Below are 26,698 nucleotides of genomic sequence, written 5' to 3'. Positions count from 1 at the left end.
ATAATTTTTCTTTCCACTATTGCTAATTGATAATATCAATATAGAATATTACTATTGCTAATTTCTCCTTGCCCAGCTGATCAATCCTTTCCTATTTGATTATGCAGTGAAGTCATAAATCTATATTTGTTACATTGTATTAATTTCCATAGCAATAGATTGTGAGGTCACAAGTGCTTGGTCACTTCACTGTTCACTCATTTAAACAAAATTACGAAAAAAGAGCAAAAGGTAGGCAGCATGCTCCAATGGATAAAGCACAAGATTAGACATAGGGTCTGTACGCTACTGCTACTGTTAATCACTGTAATTTTGATTTACTCACATGTGGAAACATTTCAAAAGCATCCACTAACTTTGAGAGCCTCTATTTTTTGAGTGTTCAACTTCTCATATTTACGGCCTGACTGTCGGGATGTGCTGAGCACTTGCTGTTCCTGTTGATTTTAACTGCAATTGTATTTAGTATATCTGAAGATCAAGCCCTAGGGGTGTGTTTGGACATTGTGAAATTGAGGCACTCAACTTTTGAAAATGTTGGCTTTACTGTCTCCCAGCTATACTGTATGCATCTGTAAAATTGGAACCAACTACATTTGTTCGGCACCTCTGTAAAAATAGTTGTGATCTAAGGATGAAAACCTCCTTATTTAATATAAAAAATGACTAGCCAAATTAATTGGTTTGTGTACATATTCTCCCCATGCTACAACATCAGGCTCTTAAGATACATATCGTTCCTACAATTCATTATAACAATGAAAGAATCTCAGAAGAATTTGAATCATATCAAAGCATCCCACACAGCCAACTATACCTGTGATATGAAGTCATTTTCCATTTTCATGTGCAGTTGTTCTTTCCTTCCAAGGAAATCCCCTACTGGTTAAAGTTTCTTCAGACTTAACTCCTCTTCCTGTCCTCTTCAACTAGTCTCCTGAGCCTGAGGTCTGGATTCCTGAAACTCCTGGTGTTTCATCTTTATGGGTACACATCCTTATTGTGTGTGTCCCTTGCATCAAGAATCCTACAAGTATTGTTGAGCTCAGGCTGAATGTGATATGAGCAACAGGTACACCTGGGGAGGTCAGATGGCAACAGTAACTGGATGAGGGAATGAGATTGTAAAAGACAAGTGAAGGAAGAAAGAAATCAAAGTTTGGGGTTGTCTTGTGTGGAGGTTTGTTACCGGGGGGGATGGGGTTACTGTTCATACAAAGGTTTGGCTACCCAAAAGAATCGCAAGTTCAGACTAGGAGAGTTTATTTTCTGAACTAGTATTACCTATTGCTAGGTTATATATGATCATGTTGTATTTTAGTAAAGTTGTCATTTATTTCATTGTGTCTACTTTTACACTAGTTTAAAAGTAATCAAGCAGATAACTGTAAATCTGTAAAGCTCTTGATGGGTTTTTTTTAGTTTAAAACCCTGTCCTTTGGAATTCCAAGCTCTAAACTGTAGCATATTGCTAAAAGAATAAAATGTTTAAATTAAAAACATCTAAATATTTTATTTAGATGTTGATTCCTTTGTGCATACCAGGTTTCCAACAAGCATAGCTACGTCTGCTGATTCAAACATGATCCTCATTTTCAGTGAGTGAGCAGTACTTGTATTTTCAAAGTCCTTTAGATGAATCTCTTAAATGTGCCCTCTACTAACAAATCTTTTGTAATATGAAAGACCATAATCCACTAGGAATGAAAGTGAGAATACAAATGAAATTTGCTATAGCATAAAGGTTAAGTACTGTACACCTGCTACTTTTAAAGACACAAATACCTGTAGCTGCATGACTCATGTACTGGAGGATTGATTGTACTGTTAGCAAAATGCATTGCCGTGTTGTGGCATAGGTGTTTGGTATGTTAGTGTATGGTATATTAGAAATGATCCATGGCTTATTAAATTATGGGGTTTTGTAGAAATCTGGTCACAAGAAATTTGAAATCCGTGGCTTTGAATTTGATGCTGATATCTGAACTCTTCTTTCTTGATGTACTGTTAATGATCTGAGTTGCAAATAGTTATTCCAATTTACAAAGTTTCAACCAAGAAAGACGCAAACATTTGTAATAAAGCCCAGTAATAAATCTGCATTTTTGCTATCATGCTACTGAGATTTTATTTTTGCTTGTAATGAAATAAGTGGTGTGTTTATCTGAAGCAGGACGCAAAATGTGCTAGGCACTATAGAAAAATATGACATCAGAAGACATGGTCCCTGACCTGGTGTGCTTACAATCAAAGGCCCTGATCCTGCAAACATTTACACTTGATTAATTTTTATGATTGTGAGTAGTCTCACTAAGATTAAATGGGGCCTAAAAAAAAAAGAGAGCAATCAGCCTGGGTGGAGGGGAAAGTGCAGCAAATGTTAGTTCCAACTTTAAAAATAATCATATAACACTATCCACATGTACTCTTCCCAGCCATTGTTAATTCATTGTGCTTAAAATTCACAAGGGGGATTTAGGTACCACTAACATTCACAAGCCTAAGTTCAGCTGCTGCTTAAACTTATAGGCACCTAAATTTCTACCATTAAAGTCCCTGAGGTGTCTACATTTTGGTCGGTAGGCATGCATGCAACCACCTAAATCTTCACACCACTCAGCAGCTTGGCATGTAATTCATGCCTAAAGTCCAGCTGGATTCTACAACTAGGTGTCCCCTATCTTGTCTTAGGGACCAGATCACATAGGCATGCTCAGTTATAGCTAAACCCTTACAAAAGCAGCTGCTGCTGCCGGTGGGTACCTGCATTTGAAATATTGATCTTTTTAGGCTGCTGCCCCATGGGCATTTCTGCAGAAATACTAGTGGGGTGTTAGGCTACTGCTGAAACACGGGAGGTATATGGTTGCTAGAAAAAGGTAGGCAAGGTCAAAAAGATTACTTCACAGCACTGTTAGCAGGGGAGGCTGGGCCTATGCTGCCTGCCTGGGATGGGAAGAAGAGGAGTGGCACAGCTGTTTTCTCCCTTGCTGCTACTTGAACTACCTCAGGTACTGCTCCTGGGGAACTGAGCCCATCAAAATAAACTTTGACTTGATCAAAATTTCCCTCTAACCGTACAGCTCCTGAGCGTGGGGCTGTCACATCACTAAAGCCCCTGCCCTTGGAGGGCTGTGCGCGCTTCCTCTCCTCTGCAGTTTTTGGCAGCTACTTCCCAAACAGACCAGCTCGCCTAGGAGCTAAAAGGTCGGCGAGGTGGCTTCAGATGCCTGTGGGCTGGACGGGAGGGGGAACTCTCCGGGGCCACAGCTGCAGAGAAGGGCTTCAGGCTGGCCTGTCTCTGCTCCTGTCTCGCTTTGGGAACCTGTAGGAGGTCAGTGGGCCGCAGCAGGTGTTTTTCTGTACGAAGGAACCTTCCCCTTTACTCCGCCTAGGAGCTCGTTGCGCTCTTCGCACGTGGGGCAGCGCTAGGTGGAGACGCTGCTTAAGCCAGGAGGAGCCAGCCAGGCTCAGGGCCCCTTCCCCCGGCAGCGGGCGGCTGCGTGGGGGGCCAAGGGGCGCAAAGCAGCAGATGCAGCATCACACGCGCTCTGGTCCCCGGCCGCGCCGCTGAGATGCTCCGCCGTCGGGGGGCGGGGCGGCTGCAGGGCAGCGCCACGTGCAGCCAGACGCGAGGGGCGCTCGGAGGCCGCGCGCAGCCCGCGCGCTCTCACCCCTGGGCTCACAGGCTGCCCGCGGGGGCGGAGACTCGACGCGTTAGCATCAGCAAAGCCCTGCGCGCGGGGCCCTCAGCCACGGGCAAGGTCGCGCTGAGCCTCACTCCTCCCCCTCGCCCCCCCCCATGGCGTCACGTGGCCCTGGCCCAGCTCGCAGCTCCACGCGCACTCTCGGGAAGGGAGGAAGTAGGGGGCGTTTCCACGGCAACGCCCTCTCTCCTGGCTCCGCCCCCTACCTGTGCCGCCGCCTGGCTCCTCCCTCCGCTGCCTGAGGGGTGGGGCCAGAGCTCGCCCAGACCCCGCCCTTGAGAGTTGAGCTAAGCCGGAGCCAGAAGCGGCCCAGGGAATTGGGCACCAGCCGGGCGGAGGGACGCTCCGCCCAGGGGAGAAGCTTCGCGGGCAGCCAGGCTGGCGGGTGAGTGCTAGCGGGGGCGCGCGGGGGCCGTTGGCACCGTTAAAAAGCGGGACTCCCCAAGTTAACCTCCCCCGCGAGGGGAGCCGCCGGGACGGACACGATTGGCTCAAAGACGTCATGTGCCAGGGCTCACAGGGTCACGTGCCGCTCTGCCACCTGCGCCGCGCCTGTAAAATGCTCTGCCCCCCCCCCCCCCCCCGCCGAGGCCTGCGTGTCCCAGGGGCTGGGCGGCTCCCTGCTCGTGTCTCGTCCCGGGGGGGGGGGGGTGTTGTGATGGTTCAGCACCTTCCTTCCTGTCTGTTTTGTTTTTTGCCATCAGTCTCTTCCTGCAGACTCTGCCTTCCCATTGCTTTGTGGGGCCCCCGGGGAAGGTGTCCGGCTCAGGTTCCCATGCGGTGCTGAATTGTTTGAATTCTGCTGCGGTGCCCTGGTGCCCATTGTCTGAGTATAGCACATCAGACGTGACATATCTTTAAAAATGTGCCTTTAGTTTCCTGATCGCTGCTGTTGCCTGAGTGTCCTCCAGATAGTCCACCTCCCAGAAATGCAAGTAGTAAGCTACTGTAACCATGCACTTCCTGTCATTAAAAGTGGATAGGTCTGTTCTGACCTTTCTCCAGGCCATTAGATGCACAGCCTGGCTCATCAGGTGCCTCTTTATCCTGGAGTATATAACTGTTAATATTAGCATTTAAATCTGTTTGGTTTCCTTTAAACAAAATTCTGGCTTGCATTCACAGCTCATCCCTCATCTGGTAATGGGAGGTAACCTCCTGTGGCACTTGCTTCTTGCAATCTGCAGTATGTACCCTTTTAATGCCTGTAAACCCTGTCCTGTTTGGTGCTTTGTTGAGTTGCCTGGAACTTCCTGTCAGAGATGCAAAAGTATGTTCACAGACTCTAATTCCTGTTCTGCAGAGCCATTTGTGTTGTACTCTGGAAGGTATGCCCTGCTCAGTGTATCTGGCACCAGTGGTAACTTTTCTGGGCAGTGTTGTATTCTCTTCTCATAGAGCTGGAGTTTCAGCAACATGTGGTCTAGTCATATGGATGCACTCACCAGTGGCTTCTTCACAATGAATCCTAATGGTTTAGGACTAGACTGCATGCCCACCTAGATCCCAGAGGTCAACTGATGGAATTGTTAAACCAGCAGCTCCTCTCCTATATGAAAAGGAGTACTTGTGGTACCTTAGAGACTAACAGATTTATTTGAGCAGAAGCATCCGATGAAGTGAGCTGTAGCTCACGAAAGCTTATGCTCAAATAAATTGGTTAGTCTCTAAGGTGCCATAAGTACTCCTTTTTACAAATACAGACTAACATGGCTGCTACTCTGCAATCTTCTCTAGGAGTATATTTCCTTTCTGCGTCTATCGGGGTTGCACTAGCAAATGCTATGGGCTGCTGGCTTTGCAGCACTATCGTGCTGCTCCTCTTTCTCCTTGTGAGCTATCACACTGTAGCTCTAGCTGCTCCTCAAGGCTGTAGCGTTTTGGAACTGGTGCTTCACTTACGATTTTCTTTACATTTTTCAAACACATGTTTTGGGGTCTCTGACCATTCCCATGCTGAATCATTGTGTTTTAATTATCTGAAGAGTTAACAGGCTTCTGATAGGTGTGCACTGAACCTGGAGATAGGTGGCTATCCCTGTAAATTGTTGGACTCCCTTCATATCCTTCGATCTGAGCATTTCCTTCATGGTTCTCAGTTTTTCAACAGATAGCTAATATAATGCCAACTTTTATTTTTTTTTTAAGGCTCCAGAGTTGGTTTTCGGCTTACTGGCATGTAATTGCTAACTTCAGATTCAGGCAGGTTAGTTGACACTAGTAAAGAACAGATTTATCAGACACACAGGGCCGGTGCAACCACTAAGTGAACTAGGCGCTCGCCCAAGGCGCCAAGTGGTTGGGAGAACCAAAAAGCGTCGGCTTGCAGGGGCGGCGAGCCGCAGCCATGGAGGAGCCGGTGCGGTGCAGGGGGGCAGCAGCCCTGCAAAGGCGGCAGTGCCGCTAGTGGGGAGCAACCGCGCCCCTCCTGCCCAGGCTGTGGCCCAGCATGGTGCCCCCTCTCCTTGGGGGGGCTGCTGCAGGAGATGCATGCGGGCGCCAGCCCCCGTGCGCCCCCCGGCTCCCTCCTCACCACGCTCTGGTTCTGCGGCTCCCAGGAGTGTGAGCTGCTGCTGCCCCTCCCACTGGGCCAGTCAGGGAGCAGGGGGGGTTGGATGGGTCAGGAGTTCTGGGAGGGGGGTTGTCAGGGGGCAGGGAGTGGTTGGATGGGGCGTGGGAGTCCCAGGGGTCTGTCTGGGGGCGGGGGTGTGGATAAGGGTGGGGGCAGTCAGGGGACAACTGGGGGTAGGATCCTAGGGGAGCAGTTAGGGTGGGGGTTCTCAGGAGGGGGCAGTCAGGGGACAAGGAACTGGGAGGCTTCGTAGGGAGTGGGGTTCTGGGGGGCAGTTAGGGGCAGGGGTCCAAGGAGAGGGCAGTTAGGGGACAAGGAGCAGGGGGGGTTGGAGCTTCTGAGGGGGGCAGTCGGGGTGGGAAGTGGGAGGGAGTGGATCGGGGTGGGGCTCTCCCCGTCCTCTTTTTTGATTGTTAAAATATGGTAGCCCTATTGGGGGGAGGGGGGAGCGTGCATCTGCTCCCCGCTAGCAGTGCTGCTGCCTTTGCAGAGCTGCTGCACCCCTGCGCCGCTCTGGCTCCTCCGTGGCTGGGGCTCGCCATCGCTGGAAGTGGGACTCTCTGGTGCCTCTGGAAGGCGGCTCCTCCCTGCCCAGCTGCTGCAGCAGCCCAAGCCCAGCAAAGCCAGTGAGTGGACTCGGGGCGGGGGGCCACCGGGGTGGGGTGGGCTCGGCTCACGGGGGAGCTGTGCACCCTCCAGGGGAGTTCAGGGGGCGGGAAGGGGGGAACCTGGTCTGGGGAGCAGCCCCTGGGCACAGCTGGCCCCTGAGCAGGCTGGCCCCTGGGGTCTATAAAGGCTTGTTGGGATTTGTCGCTCAATGAACCGATGTGCGGGTGGGCGCGCAAGGTGGAAGTTTTGCTTAGGGCGCAAAATATCCTTGCACAGGCCCTGCAGACACGGAGGTGAAAACGATATGTTGGGGAAGAGTCAGCATGGTTTTTCTAAAGGGAAATCATGTCTCACCAGTCAATTAGAATTCTTTGATGATGTAAACAAGCATGTGGACAAGGGTGATACAGTGTATGTGGACTTTCAGAAAGCCTTTGACAAGGTCCCTTGCTAAAGGTTTGTAAGCAAAGTAGTCAGTCATGGTTATAAGAGGGAAGGTCCTCTTATGGATCAGTAATTAGTTAAAAGATACGACACAAAGGGTAGGCATAAATGGTCAGTTTTCACAATGGAGAGAGCTAAATAACAGCGTCCCCCAAAGATCTATATTGGGACTGGTGCTATTCAACATACTCATAAATGATCTGGAAAAAGGGGTAGATGGTGAGGTGGTAAAGTTTGCAGATCATACATAGTTACTCCAGATAGTTAAGTCCAAAGCTGACTGCAAAGAGTTAGAAAGGGATCTCACAAAATTGGGTGACTGGGCAAGAAAATTGCAGATAAAATTCAGTGTTGATAAATGCAAAGTAATGCACATTGGAAAACATCCCAACTGTAAGTAAAAAACAATGGGGTCTAAATTAACTGTTACCACTCAAGTAAAAGATCTTGGAGTCATCTTGGATAGTTCTTTAAACTTCTGCTCAATATGCAGTGCAATCAAAAAAGCTAACAATGTTAGGAACCTTTGGGAAAGGGATAGATAATAAGACATGATACCACTATATAAATGCTTGGTACACATACACATTGAACACTGTGTGCAGTCCTGGTCACCACATCTCAGAAAAGGTATACTAGAACTAGAAAAAGTACAGAGAAGGGAAATAAAAATAATTAGGGTATGTAACAGCTTCCATATGAGGAAATATGAAAAAGATTGGGACTGTTTACGTTAGAAAAGAGGCGACTAAGGGAGGGTATGATAGAGGTCTATAAAATCGTTAATCTTGTGGAGAAAGTGGATAATCAAGTGTTGTTTACACCTTCACATAACACAAGAACCAGGGGTTACCCAATTAAATTAAAACAGTAGTACCTCAGTGTTACGAACACCTTGGGAATGGAGGTTGTTCATAACTGAACAAAACGTTATGGTGGTTCTTTCAAAAGCTTACAACTGAACAGTGGCTTAATACAGCTTTGAAGCTTTACAATGCAGAAGAAAAATGCTGTTTTCCCTTTATTTTTTTTTTTTAGTAGTTTATGTTTAACACAGTACTAGATTTGCTTTTTACTGGGGGGGGTCTCTGCTATGGCCTGATTGCACACTTCTGGTTCTAAATGAGGTGTGTGATTGACTGGTCAGTTCGTAACTCTGGTGTTTGTGACTCTGTAGTTCTACTGTAGGCAGCAGGTTTAAAACAAACATAAAGAAGTACTAGTCCAGACAATGTACTGTCAACCTGTAGAACTCATTGCCAGGGAATGTTGTGAAGGTCAAAAGTATAACTGGATTAAAAAAATAATTAGATAAGTTCATGAGGGTAGGTCTGTTGATGGCTATTAGCCAACGTGCGGTCAGGATGTAAACCCATGCTCTTGGTGCCCCTAAACCTCCAACTGCTAAAAGCAGTCGTATCCTGGAGACTGCAGACACCCAAAGGTGACAAAAACAGGTTTCTTCTGTATAAAGGAGAAAGAAAATATGGTGGCAGGCTGTGACCTGTTCTCTTTGGGTCATCCAGTAGCTAGCCCTCCTGCAGTTTTGGAAGAGGGAAGATGTCATCCTAACAGCATCCAAATGCCAGAGTGCAAGGAGCTCACTGGTAGCAGTAATGAGTTTCAGATGGCCTGACCATTTCAGTGTACCTCAACTCACTATAGTTATAATCTGTATCTAAAAGGTGTCAGGTAATATGTCATGGGAAAATTAACAACTCACTGATCATTAATATTCTTGTATGTATGTAGTGTGTGTTAAGAGTTATGGATATAAGATGGATTATGACTGAAGTGTATTTTAAACCAGGCATGTCAGGGGGAGTTGATAAACAGTTTTTGCCCTAGACAAAGGCCTGTGTTTGCTTCTCTGATCAGCTCAGTCATTAGGCAGAGATAATGAAAGTCCTTTTACATAGTAGGTGAACAAAGCTATCAAACTAACACATGGGGTAGGAAACAGCTTGGCATCTACACCCCAGCAGGGAAGAAAAATTTCATCTGGGCTATAAAGTGGGGGGTCTGAACCTCAAGTGATAAGCAATTGAATCAACTGATTGGATATAATATTACTGTATTATAAAAGTATAATGAGTGAGGTGTTGTATGAAAGTCTATGACAACAATGGCGATTAATATAATTGTGAATTGTATGTATTAACCATACATAAGGAATTATGGATACTTGTTAATATTATGCTTTACAGTCTGTGACCAAACAAGGGGAAAAGCAGGTCTCTCCTAGCCAGGAGTGACCGTCTCACCTGTCTCCAATGAAATTAAGCAAGGTATGATCAAAAACAGTGGAAGCCCCATTTACATTCAGATCCTCAGGGGGATGGGAAGACCTCAGGGGGATGGGAAGACCTCAGGAAGGAAAGAACAGCATGAAGTCATCCTGCCTCTTGAAACAAGGTTATTGACCCTCAGGGTATATAAGCATGGAAAGAAGCCATTTTGTCATTCATCACTAGATAGACACAATGGGCTGAGCTCTTGGAAGCTTAGAAAGATGGGTCCTTCAACCAAGGGGCAAAGTGGTGGGAGGGAAGGGAATTGAAGTCTCTGGGAACTGATTATAGGTGAGAGACCTGCCTCGGCAAAGATTTTTCACCTAGGAAGACAAAGGAAGCCAGCATCTTGTACTTCTGTGGAAGGTCCTGACTGAGGGAAGGTCAGCCATGGCATTTCAGGCACCAAGGGTTACAGGGAAGGTGGTGACACAACTCTTCACTGGTCCAAATTGCACCCTGAAGTGTGAAGGTATGTCCTCAATTGCTGGTAATGGGTAGTGACTCTTTTCAATGCATTCTTCAGTGGTTTTGGAATTTACCTGGACGTTTTCTCACCGCTATGAGGCTTCTGAGCCACTTTGCTCTCATTTCAGTGGCTGTAATGATGCCTCTTCTTGGCAGGCTGGCCAGTCACTTCTTCAGTGGGTCCAGGGAACTTTTTGTTTTGATAATCTCCTGGGCTACATATGGAGGTCTATTTCTGACTTCAGCATGATCTTCCAGTGTCCATCTCCTTGAAATATGTCCTTAGATTCTGTTAGAATGATGGGCAGGAGCCACCGTGACCACCTCTTTTTCTTATATTGAGGATATTCTGGTGGTGTACTGTGATCAAATTCATGGCTTGCACTGCCCTCTGTCCAGCAGTGGATGGTATTTCTGTATCAATTGCCATAAAATACAAATGATGATGATTCTTGTTTCATGGGTTTCTTATTGACAGGCCCATTGGTCTCAGAATGGTTTTATTGTACATCACCAGCACTTGGTCACTTTTCTGCACTCTAATATTGTTGTTTATCCGTGTTGCTGGGTTTACATTGCAGCTTGCTCCATAATTTGGCTAGCATTAAATTGATCATTTGTATAATAGCGCAGTTGCAAATATGGCAGTAGAACAGCTGGCAGACAATGAGAATCTTTGAATCTGCTAAAGTCAACGTGCAGATATCCTCCTCTTCATTGGAACTCTCTACATCCTCAGTGACTGCATGCACTGGTGGTTTTTAGTTCCTAGGGAAGCTATGGCATTGGAACATGAAGTGGTTTTGTTTCTTGTCCTGTTCAACTGAACGTTTTTCTTTCTGCCTTTTTGTGTTGCTTTCCACAATATATGTACTGAACCAGGATGGCTTCATTCTTGGTTGATCCATAACTGTCGTGCTTCCTGAGTTCCTTTAGCCTGAGCCTGTGTACTTTGTTATGCACTAGTGGCTGTTACAGTTTTGATCCTTTCTGGGGACATTCATAGAGGTTTTTAAGGCAGAAGGGACCAGTAGGTCAATTAGTTTGACATCCTGTATATCGCTGGCCACCAACACTGCTAGCGTCTGCATGCTAAACACAAGAACGGAAATGAGATCCACAGGAGATTATGCTGTTACGTGACACAGGTAAAGAATGGAAAGGACCGAGGTGCACCAGTGTTCAAGGCCCCTGCAATGTCAGGGAAATGATTAAATGAGGTACAACTAGATCAAGGGTTCTTAAACTTCATTGTACCGCAACCCCCTTCTGACAACAAAAGTTACATGATCCCAGGAGGAGGGACCAAAGACTGAGCCCACCTGCAGCCCCAGGTGGAAGGGCCAAAGCCTGAGCCTACTGTCCCAGGCAGGGGGGCCAAAGCTGAAGCCCAAGGGCTTCAGCCCCAGGCAGGGGACTGTAACCTGAGGCCTGGCGCCAAGGGCTGAAGCCCTTGGGCTTTCGCTTTGGCCTCGGGCGGTGGGGCTTGTGCTTCAGCCCCAGGCCCAAGCAGGTCTAATGCCAGCCCTGGTGACCCCATTAAAAAGGGGTCATGACCCACAGTTTGAGAACCGCTGACCTAGATAATCACAAGTGACCCACATCTGCATGATGCAGAGGAAGGTGAAAAATTGTCAGGGTCCCTGCCAACCTGACCCCAGGGGGAAAATTCCTTCCGGACCCCATGTATGGCAATGACTATGAGAATGTGAGCTGACACCTGAGAGAGAGAATGCTTGGTGTACCTCAGATCCTGGCCCACCCTGCCCAATGTCCTGTCACTAGTTGTAGCCATCCCTGATGCTTCAGAGGAAGGTGATTTAAAAAACCGCAAAAAAACTAGAATTCACTGGGGGAAAATATCCCTTCCTGACTTCTGCCAATGGCCAGTTGAAATCCTGAAGCATGAGCTTTAGGAACAGAAGATATAAACAGCAAGGGAGTTGCATGGCTGTTGAGCCCTGCCCCCATCCATCACAAGCAAGGCCATCATATAATTGTACTCATAAAGTTCTCCATCTGTCTCTTAAAATTTGGAGGGTGTTCCAGAGCCTCACCTCTCTGATGGTTAGAAACCTTCTGATTTCCAGTCTGAATTTGTTTATGGCCACTTTACAACCATTTGCTCTGGTGCCAACATTGTCCTTTAACTTAAATAGCTCATTCTCTAGGGTTAGATCTGTTTCTCTCAACAATCTCTCTTGTAAACTGGAATCTAGTGTTCCACAAATGATTCTTTCTTTAATTAGGGAATCTTTAATGTCTCCAAAGTTACAGGTGGATGCCAGAGTTCTCAGCTCTGTAATGTAAGTATCTATTCCCTCTTCTGTTTCTTGGTTTTCAGTTAAAAAAACTAAACAATTTCTCCATACAATCTCCATCTGTCTGGGGTCACAGTACTAGAGTTGCCAATCCTCCAGGATTGGCCTGGAGTCTCCAGGAATTAAAGATTAATCTTTAATTAAAGATTATGTCATGTGATTATATCTCCAGGAATGCGTCCAATGAAAATTGGCAGCCCTACACAGTACTCAAATACTTTTATCAGTTTGTTCCAGTGTTTCGAGCATTATTCCTGGCTAAAGTGTGTTTCTCACTTCTTGAATTTTTTTTCCCCAGTGAGATATTTAAAAAGCTTTACCTTTATATTTCCATCTTTATCCCCCAAGGGCAGCTCTGTATGCAAACTCAGTTCTTGAGTCTGCTGCTTTATACTTGTGCAAGACTTCTTTTCTGTGGAAATCCAGCATTCCCAGTGGTCGGAGTCCCTTCATGCTGCCTGTTTGTTTTGTTTCTAGATGCTGCTTTGTTTGCCTGCTAATTACACTCTCTTCCTTGCTGTGGGTTTTGCTAGAGTGACTGCTTCCATCATGTTTCGTATACCACATGCTGGGTAATAACACAAGGACTCCATGTTTCTAAAATTAAACTGGCTCTTTATTAAGAGAACTACTTACAGAGATGTTGCAACTGCAGCTGACATTCCAGCCACATGTACACTGACTGGCTTCCTGATGCCTTCTCCAAACTCTTCTCTCCTGCAACCTGTGCTCCTCCCTCCAAGTTCAATGCAGGGTGCACAATGGAGATTCATAAAGATTCTCGCAATAGAAACTAGGCTATTGCTCTTGCATTCAGTTTTATGTTCAATATTACTTTTGAAGCAGGAGCTTTCTGAGGTTCAAGAAAGCTTTATGATTTAGAGAGCAGGGGCCTCCGGGCTAAGTTGTTAGTAAGAAGCTTTGCTTACTGAATTGGGTGTTGAATGTCCTTTCTGCTTGGAAATGGCAGAAAAGGACTTCAGAACTCCTGCTGTAAAGCCTAAATGTAGAATCTTGTTTGAATTGCAGTGTTTTCTGGCTTGAAGCTGTGTAAAACAGCCATCAAAGTGAAAAGAAAACCATACAGTTTCATGAGCAACCTGGAATCACTGTTAATTGGCTTGGCAAGTTTCACCCCTTGAGGTACAGCAAATATCTGAGCTTAGAACTAAATATTTCAGGATAATGTATAGAGTTGCTCCAGTTCATCTCTGCTCAAGCATCCTCTTAAACTTCTTGTTTAAGTACTATATATCTATACTCCAACAAGTTTCCAAGACAAAGTACTTTATCACACTGGATTTAGGAATATAACTAGAGTTGACAAAACTCAGTGCTGCCCTGCCAGTGTTTCTCAGTTTGGATATGGAACAAACACCTCTGGGATTGGAAGGGTAGCTCAGATTCTGGCACCCCTTCTGAAGGAACCAGAGACCAGTTTGACACATGCAGGCCACCTAACTGCAAACTGGTGGTAACGACTTTCAGTTACTCTGACCTGTGCTGGATTTGAACCAGTGAGCTGAAGGGAAGTTGAAAGGTTTCATGCTCTCTTATCAGCTCCTGAATGTCCAGTTTCCTTCTGGATTTCATGTATCCCATAAGCCAGAAGGGACAATTGTGATAATTTAGTCTGACCTCCTGTAGAACATAGGCCACAGAACTTCTCTAAAATAATTACTAGAGAATATTATTTAGAAAAACATCCAATCTTAATTTAAAAACTGTCAATGATGGAGACTCCACTATGATTCTGGGTAAATTGTTTCAGTGGTTAATTACTCTCACCATTAAAAAAAATAATCATTATGTTTTATTTCCAGTCTGAACATGGCTAGCTTCAGTTTCCAGCCATTGGATTGTGTTGTACCTTTCTCTGCTAGATAGAAGAGATGGTTCTTAAATGTTTGTTCCGCATGTGGATACTATAGACTGGAATCAAGTCACACCTTACTCTTCTCTTTGTTAAGCTAAATAGATAGACGCCAAGAGCTCACTCACTATAAGGCATGTTTTCTAAGCCTTTAATCATTCTTGTGGCTATTCTCTGAACCCTCCTCAGTCTATCAACATCCTTCAGGTGCCCACAATTCAAGAACTGGACACAGTATTCCAGCAATGGTCCCACCAGTGCCAAATACAAATAAAAATAACCTGTTTACTCCTACTCAGGATTCCCTTATTTATGCAACCCAGGATTAGATTAGCTCTCTGTGTGTCACAGTAGAAGCTCATGTTGAGCTGATTTTCCACCAAATCTTTTTTTCAGAGTTTCTGCTTCCTAGGATAGAGTACCTTATCTTGTAAGTGTGCGCATTTATAGAAAAGTAACTCGAATTCTCTCAATGTGTAACTCTCAATGTGTTACAAATTATTAAAATACATAGACCAAAATTTTCAGATTTGGGTGCCTCTTAAATTCATATTAGCCACCTAAATAAGTGGTCTGATTTTTTTTTCAGAGGTGTTGGGCACCCACAAATCCAATTAGCACTCTTTCCTCTGCAAATCAAACCATTTATTTGGTGACATAAATGTTAATTTTGAGAGCCTAACTTTAGGCACCCTAGTCTGAAAACTTTGGAGCATAGCTGGCTTCAGTGTATATCTTACTGTGCAGTGAAGGCTAGGGTAGGGACCTACGACACCCTTCCTCATTCAATATGAACTGTACTCTGCCATGTACATTGGCCAAACCGGATCATCTCTACGTAAAAGAATAAATGGACACAAATCAGACGTCAAGAATTACAACATTCAAAAACCAGTCGGAGAACACTTCAATCTCTCTGGTCACTCGATTACAGATCTAAAAGTCACAATATTATAACAAAAAAACTTCAAAAACAGACTCCAACAAGAGACTGCTGCATTGGAATTAATTTGCAAACTGGACACCATTAAATTAGGCTTGAATAAGGACTGGGAGTGGATGTGTCATTACACAAAGTAAAACTATTTACCCATGTATTTTCCACTGCATGCATCCGATGAAGTGAGCTGTAGGTCACGAAAGCTTATGCTCAGATAAATTTGTTAGTCTCTAAGGTGCCACAAGTACTCCTTTTCTTTGTACTGAGAATGAGGCATGCACATTGTAGTTATGTATGTTTACTATGGAGCTAAGTTAGCTGCTCCTGTGTACATATCTCGGCCTTCAGTATCTTCCTTCTGAGTGTTGGTATTACTTTCTGAATATTGGAGTTTTTCTGAAAAATATTGATTCTCAGGTTTCCTTTCTGTGATATATTTAAAATATTATTTTTTTCTTTAGCTATTTTTATAGCCGCTGCTTCCCATAGCTCTCATTGGCTGGGAATGGCGAACCACGGCCACTGGGAGTTGCTGGGAGCCATGCCTGCGGACGGTCAATGTCAGCAAAGTGTCTTGCAGCCTGCAATCAGATTACCCTGATGGGCCACATGCGGCCCGCAGGTTGCCCACCACTGCTTTAGGCACTCCAAATGCTTAGTTCTACAGGTTCTAGTCCTCCGTGGGTTCCTATTAACACACAGATTGTGGCGATGTAACAAAGGATTAGTAGGACAAATACCCTACACAACTACTTCAACAGCTGCAAGAAAATTAATTAATCCAACGGTTTCTAACTCAGCCCTTAGACTAGAGGCAGTCTATTAAAACGGTATAAGGTCCCCTCATTGCGACCCCTACACACCATGATCCTGCTGCAGCTAGTGCTGGCCCTCTTCCTATTTGGCCTTTCCTCCGCAGTCAGCTCCCATGCTATTGCCACTGGCCTGCAGTTCCTGTTTTCACACAGCCACTAGCTCTGTTCTGCGATTGAACTCTTCTTACCTCAAATGTTGTTTCCTTTTCTTGTACTCCATGGATTATGGAGCCCTCTAGTGGCAATGTTAGACTAACTGCTTTCGAGTGGCTAGATCCTTCCACCCCCAGCTGAGCTGGAGTGAGTAGAAGTTACCTAGTAATGAGGCAGTAGGTTCTTTTATGATTTTCCATTTGAAGACTGAAAATACTATAAACTCTTCACTCTGTTCATTGGAAAAAGATGGAAGAAAAAGTATGAAGAAGATGGAGGTGATAACAAGAATAACAGACATCCTATGAACAGAAGCGGATTCAGATATATTGGGGCCCTTGGCACAAAGAACATCTGCCCCCCCCACATCCCTCCACCATGGGGTTCTGCCCCCTGCTCCTTCCCTTTCCCCCAGGGCCCTGCCTCTTGGCCTGGCCAGAAGCCAGACCATGGTAAGAGCTGTCCGGGGAGTCCTGGACCCTCCACCCGCCCTGGGTGGCGTTTCCTGAGGGGGCAGGGACAAGGGCTGGGGGCTGTTCTCGGGCACTCTGGCCCCCTGCCCAAGGCAGGTGCAGGGTCTGGGGCTTCCCACAGCTGCCCGGGCTCCCTGGGCAGCTCTTACCACAGCCTAGGACAGTGGTCCCCAAACTGGGGGTCACATACCCCTAGGGGGGCATGGAGGAACATTCAGGGGTGGGGGAGGGGTGTGGCAGGGCCCATCCCTACCCCCAGCTCCGCTCTGGCCCCAGCCCCAGCTGTGGCTCTGCTCCTGCCCGCACCACCACTCACAGCCCCCGACTGTGGGCCCTGGCTCCTGGGGAGTGGGAGGGCATGGACCGGCTAAGAGGGGAGGGGCGTGATTGAAAAAGTTTGGGGACCCCTGGCCTAGGATGACCATACATCCCATTTTGGCCCCAGACGTACCAACATTTTTGGCAAAACTGAGCATTTGTCCCAGTTGCTCTTGCCAACTGATCTCCAGTTGGCAAGAGCAAACGGGATAAATGCTTAGTTTTGCGCAAAAGGAGCTTGCGGGGGTGGGGGAGTGGTGGGGTTTGGGCCAGCCCTGCATGAGGTAGGAGGGGGCTTCAGCGAATGGCTTGGGCCAGCCCCACATGGGGAAGGGGAGGGCCATCTCTGTGCAGGGGGGAGAAGAGAGGAGTTTGGGGGAGCTCAGACCCACACGGGGGATGGGAGAGGGCCGTCTCTGTTTGGGGGGGGAGAGAGGGGTTTGAAGGAGCTCAGCACCACACGGAGGAGGGGGAAAGGGAGAGGTGCTTAGAGCAGCTCCACACCGGGGAGAGGAAGAGTGAAAGGGGTCAGAGTAGTTCCACACTGGGGGGGGAGAAGGAAGGAGGGAGAGAGGGGGGCTTGCTCCAGCCCCGCACAGGAGGGGCCCCTTCATTCCAGGCCGGGTGGTGGGGGCCCTCGGTTGAGCATTGGGGGGGGAGGGGGCTTTTGTCTGGCACAGGTGGCCTTGGATCAGCTCAGCGTGGGGCTTGGGTGAGCGGTACTCAGCCAGCTCTGCTGAGTCTGCCTGGGTGGGGCAGTGGGAATTGCTCACCACAAGCTTCTCTGGATGGGCTGGAGGCAGGGATGAAGAGGGGAAGAGAGGAGGAGCAGGGGGCATGGCTAGAGTTCCAGCCACTCCTGCGGGACCCCCCAATTGGCCGGAACCCTATTGGGACATATGGTAATTTGCCACTGCCTATGAATGATTGATGACAGAAACTTGGTTGGACTGGAGCCCATCAGTGAGCTCAGGTTTATGCTGGCAGTAGGGCTTGAGCTCAGGGAGTTGATCTTTGTATCTGGATGTGTGGGTGGAAAAATCAGAGAGCTGAGGCAAGGATAGAGTTGTAATCAGCAACAATTGGGTGAGGGGACTAAGCTGACCTAAGGAGGGATCAAGAAAAAATATTGCTCATGGAGAAGTGAAGCGGGGACCAGGTGTCCTAGGAAATGTTGCTAGTGAAGACTGCCCTTAGTGTCACCTTCTCTACTATTTGAATAAACTTTGCTTTGTGGGATAACCCTCAGAAGCATACACTTCAAAGGTTAACTGGACTATAAAAGAAAAGGGCAGAAACCCACAAGCTATCTCTCTCTTTCTCCTAAGAAGACAAAGGAACCAGTCCTTTGACTTCGGGGGAGATCCTGAGCTGAGAATTTGGTCATCTGTGTTGCTGGGAACCTGTGGTAAGGACTTTATCTTGAACCAAGTCTAGCTTGTTAAAATGCTTCATAGCAGATAAAACTTATCTTTATTTGTCTTGTATCCACTTCTGACTTGATACTTGAATTCACTTAAAATCCTAGCTCTTTGTAGTTTAAATAAACTTGTTTTATTTTTTTAATCTAAACCAATGCAGTGGTACATTTAAACTGATCTGTTTGGTAACTCCAGTTAAATTAGCAGGCTGTTAAATATTGACCCTTTACAGAGACAACAGACCTTTAATGTCTGAATTGCCCAGGAAAGGGCAGAACTCGTTTTGGGGGAAAAATTCAGGCCTGGGAGTGTGCTAGAATCACCCTGCAAGTAGTAACCAAAGCTGGTGGAAGCCAGAGTGTGACAGGTACAGTGGAGTCGCATCTTACGTGGGGGTTAGGTTCTAAAGTCAGCGCGTAAGGCTAAAATCGCGTCTAGTCAAAATTACCCTTGAAAATCCTTTAAATCGCCCATAAAGTACAGTATACTGTATATGGTTTTATGTATACAACCCTGTACAGTAATATGTATGAATATATAATGTATACTGTAATTTACAGTATGTATGCAAAATATAATTTTACAGTATTGTATTTTTAATTACAGGGGGGTGTCAGGGCTTGATGTTGATCCAGGAGATGGAGGTGACAGAGAGCTTGGGGGTGGAGAGCAGGTCATAGATGAAGTGGTTGGCTCTGATTCAGCTCGAGAAGTTGATTGCATAGGTTCATCTGCTGCTGGTTGTTTTTCCGTGAAAAACATGGTGATAGGCAGCTGTCGCTGTTGTCTCTTGAGTTGCTCAAACATTTCTTGATATGGTCTCAAATTGTCCATAATACTACATGTGATTTTGAGGCTTCATTCCATAGAGGGACCGTATTCAGAAATTAAATCATTCTTCATTGGCAGATGCAACTTCACCAGTAGTCTGCATGTTTTTGAGGTTGAAGCGGTTCCTAAAACTGTTAAGCCAACCTTGGCTGGCTTTGAATTCCCTCTTATCAGAAGTCTGTCCCTTTTTGGCGGGAGGTTTGAACAGCGCGTAGAGGCTAAGAGCTTTTTCTCGCAACGTGTTGCCATCGATAGGCACACGTTTATGGTTCATGTCTTCCAGCCATAAGTTTAATGCCTTTTCAGTCTTCACTAAAGTCTTATCACAAACCTGGCTCGTCACGTTAGCAGTTATTGGAGCACTTGATGCCATGGCTTGACGAATTTCTCTGTCTCGAATCTTGATGGCACAGATGCTAGATTTGTTGTGGCCATATTTACGTGCCACATTGGAGACCAACATACCGTCTCTTAATAAGTCCAACACAGCCAGTTTTCCCTCCCGAGTTGGAACAGATTGCTCTTTTTTCGGCTGAGCACCAGATGAAGTAGTTGGCTTGTGTTTAGGGGCCATGTTGTATGAAAAATACGTACAGTATCTTTAAACACTGGAATCACACTCAGCGAGGCGAGATGCTCACACTATGAGAGGCACGTGGGACCTGAGACCGACTGAGGGAACAGCAGATTCAGATCTCACGCTCACTCCAGGGCATACGCTCATTGAGTGGCATGGTTGGCGAAATCGCCCGCACTATTTACAGGTAGCTTGTTGTTTTTCTTTTTCTTTTCTGTTTTTTGCTGAGTGCGTATAGTTGAATTCGCGTAAGTTAAATGCACGTATGATGCGACTCGCCTATATGTTGCTGACAGGCTTCGTGGATCTGCTGCCAGACCAAAGCTACAGCTATACACAGACGCTAACAGCGTGACCTGCATACTGGTAGGCTGTCTGTGAGTGGCCCAAGTTGGGAGCTACAACAGCAAAGCATTGTAAGGCACCCAGGGTTACAGGGCAGGTGGTGACACAACCTCTCACTGGTCTGGATTGCACCCCAGAGTCTGACAGAGTTCTCTATTTTTATTTCTGTTACACTTTCCTGAGGCTTGAGAGAGAGTTGGTTTTGGGGTTTTTTTTGGGTGGCTTCAGATCCAAAGAAGACAGACTTCTTGGTTGTATGATTGTTATTTATATAGGACTGTAAAGATTCGTGGCATAATATATGCTCAACAAAAGAATAATGCATTGTTTTCCCAAAGAATACAAATGGATGAAGGGCAATGGACGGCATGTTCTGAGCATGTTAATGCTGATATTGTCCCATCTTTCTTACTGTGGGACTCTGTTGTGACTACAGTATATACCATTCACAGCTTGTTTTGTTTTATCTGAAAACCCAGTTATGATCCAGACTTAACTGTCTCCACAGCAGGCACATTTCCACAACAGTAAAATACTAATGATAAAATGTGATCTAAGAAAATTAATACTTGTTCACCTACACAGTGATCATTTCAGTTTTGTCATAGTAGTTTAATACTTTTTGTAGTTTAATTTTTAACATAGGAGTCCTAGGTGTATCATGTATCTGATTGTTAGATATCAGGATGCTGGTTCATAGATTACTGGCTTCACCAACTATTTCTCAGGTATAGCTTTTTGTTTTGGAGATTAGAAATTAACCTGTTTATTTCTGTTTTTAAAAATCTATTTTTCCCCACAGCTTTTGTTGGTTCTTTTAAAACCACATTATCAGCTGGAGTCTTTAGGTAATGGTAATTCTATGTTAATGTGTTCAAGTTGTTCTGCTGGCATCATCCTGCAGAATGGAAAAAAGTGTTCATAAATATTTTCAGGGACTACAGAGAAGACATTCTTAAGCTTAATGATTTTATCTCTTACGAGGCATAAACTCCCCAGTAATTTTGTTCTTGTGTTATCTGTAGAAACACAGCGGTATGAGCAGCATGCACAGAATTTAGTATTTAGTTGGGCAGCTGTTCTTGGATCTGAACTTCTAATTATTTCTGGTTTGTGGGGAGAACTGCTGCTGATGCAATTTGTGTAGCATATTGTCTGAGATGCAACAATATAATCATTTATTTAACTGTCTGCCTAGGAAACCTTTGTTGACCTACATTGTTCTGTTTGTTGTGGCCCTACTCTTGCTTATACCCGTGCACATGTATAACTGTCCTCATGTGAGTAGTTCCATTCATCTGAATGTGACTACATATGTGAAGAAAGTTACAATTGTATTTGTGTAGGATTGGGGCCTAAATTTGCTGCAGGTCTAGAAAAATAGTGCATGTCTTGTCTACAGTTATCACATCAACCGCTTGGGAAAAACCTCTATAGGTACAGATTTCCTCTATTAGTCTTTCACCACTGTTCTACATCAGTGTAATCTAGTTGACAAGGCTGCTATCAGCAAAGCCAATAAAATACACACTGAAATCAGATAGAAATCTATATATTGGAAGTCCCTCATTAATACGTATCAACAAGATTATTTAAAACCAAAAGCATGTGGTGGTCTGAAATCTTTTAGCCATCATAATCACAAGGTGAAAACAAAAAATGGTGTGTTAAAATAAAAATATTTTTGTGCAGGATGTTTTTTATGCTGTGGGGACTGTATAGCTTAATGAGAAGAAAAGAAAGGAAAACTGGAACATCAGTAAAATTGTGTATAGGAAGATAAAGTTCAGAAGATTGGGGGAAGGAAGGAGGAATGGGGGTTAATGGGTCAGTTAATATATAACTGAACTTCAAAAGGAACAACTTGCAAGAAACTAAGCACTAGAATAAAAGAATGTGTATTTGGAAAGAGAAATGAATAAGTGCATTTTTACAAGTAAACAAAAATAATAATACCATGATTAGAAATGTTCCCAGAGAAGAATGAACCTAAAGCCAATAATTTTTATTTCAATGTTTTCCATTCAGTCGGTATTCTGGACTAATTTGATGTGGGAACAGTTGCAAAGGTTCTATTTTTAAGCCAGTATATGGCACAGATTGTGATTGGTTAATTGATTGTCTGCTTATGGCTTTGGACAAAAATATAAAATATCCAAATTGTTGTTTTAGCTCTACAGCTGTCTTTGATACAGTGGACTAGATAGGGGTGTGGATTGCTCTGTGAACCCTGGAAGGGAAAGACAGAATTGAGCTTGAATTGCTCTGCTCCTCTCTTTTGAGAGGACATGTAAGGTAACTTTGAACACTTATTGCAAGGGCTTGTTGATGTGGAGTGCCAGAGGGTACAATTCTCTCACCTCCTGTTGAGTGTTTAGATGAGACGACTGGTTTAAATCAGATTAACAGCACCCCTCCACTGACATTCTTCTGTCTGTGCCTTCTACCCAGAAAGACTCCTCAAGTGAAATCCTGGCCCCATTGACTTCAGTGGGGTCAGGATTTCATCCCTTGACCTTCTCCCACCAAGGTTGTACAGTTTTATCCAGCCCAGCCAACACTGGACAGACCTTTGTTTCCAAGGACTATCCAGGGGACCTCATATCTCTTTCATATCTGTCCAAAGAGCATCAAAACTGACTTCAACAAAAAACAAAAAAGTGATCTGTGAAGGAAAATAGGTTTGTGCCTCTGACAATTTTAATTTCTCTAAAAGAAAAAAAAACTACCTTTTGTTTTTCACATTAGAAATTCAGGTCTTGTTGACTTTCTTTTTTGGGCGACTGTAGATGGACTGGAGAGCAAGTAAATTTAAGATATTAAACAAATCATGAATGGAAAACCTTCCTAAATGAGTTAGCAAACAATCCAGTGTATACTCTTCAAAAGTTTGAGTTTTTAAAACACCTGTTTAACTCAATCAATTGGTGGGGAAAGCTCTTTTGTTAAAGACTCGGCACCCCTTTTATTCAGGCTCAGCCTGCTGACTTTTTGCTGTCCATTACTGCTTTTTACCGCATTGAGCTCTGAGGTGCACACCTGCTGTTCTTTTCCATTCCTGCCCTCTGTCAGGTTGTGTTGCTTGATGAGAATATTTGAGGTTGAGTTTGCATGCTTTTCCTCCTCCTTAGGCCCTAATTCTGGTCTCCTATCTGTAGCCAGCATCCGACCAGTTTTGAGGTGCACAGTCTGATGTAAAAAGAACGAGGTGTACTTGTGCACCTTAGAAACTACAAATTTATTTGAGCATAAGCTTTCATGGGCTAAAACCCACTTCATCGGATGCGTGTGGTGGAAAATACAGTAGGCAGATATATACACAGAGAACATGAAAAAATGGGTGTTGCCATACCCACCATAACGAGAGTGATCAGTTAAGGTGAGCTATTATCAGCAGGAGAGGGCAAAAAACAAACAAAAAACCTTTTGTAGTGATAATCAGGATGGCCCATTTCCAACAGTTGACAAGAAGGTGTGAGTAACAGTAAGGGGAAAAAATAAGCATGGGGAAATAGTTTTACTTTGTGTAATGACCCATCCACTCCTAGTCTTTATTCAAGCCTAATGTAATGGTGTCCAGTTTGCAAATTAATTCCAATTCAGCAGTTTCTCATTGGAGTCTGTTTTTTGAAGTTGTAGTATTGCCACTTTTAGGTCTGTAATCGAGTGACCAGGGAGATTGAAGTGTTCTCCCACTGGTTTTTAAATGTTATAATTCTTGACCTCTGATTGTGTCCATTTATTCTTTTACGGAGAGACTGTCCGGTTTGGCCAATGTACATGGCAGAGGGGCATTGCTGGCACATGATGGCATATATCACATTGGTGGATGTGCAGGTGAACGAGCCTCTGATGGTGTGGCTGATGTGATTAGTCCCTATGATGGTGTCCCCTGAATAGATATGTGGATACAGTTGGCAACGGGCTTTGTTGCAAGGATAGGTTCCTGGGTGAGTGTTTTTGCTGTGTGATGTGTGGTTGCTGGTGAGTATTTGCTTCAGTTTGGGGGGCTGTCTGTAAGCAAGGACTGGCCTGTCTCCCAAGGTCTGTGAGAGTGAAGGATCGTCCTTCAGGATAGGTTGTAGATCCTTGATGATGCGCTGGAGAGGTTTTAGTTGGGGGCTGAAGGTGATGGCTAGTGGCGTTTTGTTACTTTCTTTGTTGGGCCTGTCCTGTAGTAGGTGACTTCTGGGTACTCTTCTGGCTCTGTCAGTCTGTTTCTTCACTTCAGCAGGTGGGTATTGTAGTTGTAAGAACGCTTGATAGAGATCTTGTAGATGTTTGTCTCTGTCTGAGGGGTTGGAGCAAATGCGGTTATATCTTAGAGCTTGGCTGTAGACAATGGATTTTGTGGTGTCTGGATGAAAGCTGGGGACATGTAAGTAAGTATAGCGGTCAGTAGGTTTCCGGTATATGGTGGTGTTTATGTGACCATACATTATTAGCACTGTAGTGTCCAGGAAGTGGATCTCTTGTGTGGACTGGTCCAGGCTGAGGTTGATGGTGGGATGGAAATTGTTGAAATCATGGTGGAATTCTTCAAGGGCTTCTTTTCCATGGGTCCAGATGATGAAGATGTCATCAATGTGGTGCAAGTAGTGTAGGGGCGTTAGGGGAAGAGAGCTGAGGAAGTGTTGTTGCTCTAAGTCAGCCATAAAAATGTTGGCATACTGTGGGGTCATGCGGGTACCGATAGCAGAGCCGCTGACTTGAAGGTATACATTGTTCCCAAATGTGAAATAGTTGTGGGTGAGGACAAAGTTACAAAGTTCAGTCACCAGGTTTGCCGTGACATTATCGGGGATACTGTTCCTGACGGCTTGTAGTCCATCTTTGTGTGGAATGTTGGTGTAGCGGGCTTCTAGATCCATAGTGGCCAGGATGGTGTTTTCTGGAAGATCACCAATGGATTGTAGTTTCCTCAGGAAGTCAGTGGTGTCTCGAAGATAGCTAGGAGTGCTGGTAGCTTAGGGCCTGAGGAGGGAGTCTACGTAGCCAGATAATCCTGTTGTCAGGGTGCCAATGCCTGAGATGATGGGGTGTCCAGTGCCTCCAAACATTCGTTAAAGATCCACAATCTTTTACAGAAAGGAACTTTTTTCAGTGATTGTTGGGTTAAATGTCCTTCTGGCCTTAAAATCAATGAATCTAAGAATATTTTAATTTTTCAAAAAAAACTCTTGTAAAGTCCATATAACCCTGTGTATATCTCTACCTCCTCACACTTCAAAACCAATGTTTGAAAGTTATAAAAGATGGATATAAAAGCAAAGCCATCAGTAGCTCACCATTCATGAAGAAACCTGCAATAATAAGCCAGTATATGCATAATAGAGAAAAAAATAAGGAGAGAAACAGTTTGAATGTATACCTTGTTATAAACAGTGAGTTGAAAAGTATCTTGACAATGTCTTTTATTGTAGCTTTTTGATTTTCTTGTATGATATTTTCTTTTAAAAGAGGGGGGGGGGATGTCTTTTGGAGCTCTAAAATAAGCTCAATGTCTCCAGTCTTCAATGTAAATTTATACACAGTAAATATTTTTATGAAATTTCTTTTCAAAGTTATGGGCATTTGCAGTGGCCTCTTTCAAAAGCTATTTAAAAAATGGTTTCTGTTTTCTGGCTACTCAAGCTGATTATACCATTTTATGGTCTAATTGCCTGCCAGACTTCAGTTTGGGTTTTGAAATGAGCAGTGAAACCTGGGAAAGATTTCAACCTCTTGTACCCATTAAAGTAATATAAAAAGTACATGTGTTTACTAGCTTCACCCTTTTTAGTTAATGAAATACAGGGTCACCAGTTCTGCCTTTCTGTCAGGCTTGTCAATTTGCTTTGTGGAAAGTAGTTAAGGAAAGTTGGGCTCTTTGGAATTCTGAGCTGTAGAATTATTGTTTTGAAGACATAGGAACTCCTGAGAAGCAGAAAAATACTCCCACCTCTATATTCTTAACAGATCTTTCAAGTGACCTGACTTATATAGCCACAGATTAGGTAGAAAAGTCATAACTGGCACATACTTAGAAAGCAAGGATTGATCACTATAGGTCAAATTTTGGTTTAGCTGGAGTCAGGAGTAAAGCTTCTTTTACCTTTAATGGGACCAGGATTTAGCCCTAATCAAAATAGGAGGTTTTGACAAATTGTTTCTCATTGCTTTCAGCTTTTCTTAATGTCAGTAAGACCCTAACAAAGACACTTGGAAACTTTTAGACATGTAGAGTTCATTGCTAAATGACCTACCAAGGACAATTGTATGATGATGTGGCCTGTTAGCGACTAAAGTCATGCTCATGCATGATTCCTCTTAATTTTCCATGGAGCAGTTTTGCTTTTATTGTTTTTATTTTTAAGTACTAGCTGTTTTAAAATCAAGGCATATACAAGTGCAGAGCATTTATAGAAATGTACTGTGTTATTCTGGTGACACCAGGTGTTGAAAGGAAAAAATGTAATGCATTCCATATTCAGAAACATGCATTTTTGTATTTGACAGTTATACTGAAGTAAATATTGAATTGTGACATGACAAACTGTT

General features: G+C 44.6%; 1 protein-coding gene across 3 annotated transcripts in view; it reads left to right on the top strand.

Annotated features, from left to right (window-relative positions):
* Positions 1–3,802: 3,802 nt before the first annotated feature.
* The window catches only part of GGACT (gamma-glutamylamine cyclotransferase), a 111,613-nt gene continuing 88,717 nt past the window's right edge, over positions 3,803–26,698 (top strand). Inside the window, exon 1 of one of the 3 annotated variants that reach the window (XM_073348849.1) lies at positions 3,803–4,092. The gene's annotated coding sequence lies outside the window, so the exon portion shown is untranslated. Of the gene's footprint in view, positions 4,093–17,961; positions 18,393–26,698 lie in introns of those variants that run through there. The other 2 variants (XM_073348832.1, XM_073348841.1) reach the window with 2 other exon arrangements.

Source organism: Lepidochelys kempii, chromosome 1, assembly GCF_965140265.1.
Source record: "Lepidochelys kempii isolate rLepKem1 chromosome 1, rLepKem1.hap2, whole genome shotgun sequence".
Classification (NCBI taxonomy): domain Eukaryota; kingdom Metazoa; phylum Chordata; order Testudines; family Cheloniidae; genus Lepidochelys; species Lepidochelys kempii.
This window is presented reverse-complemented; position numbering and strand designations above follow the sequence as displayed.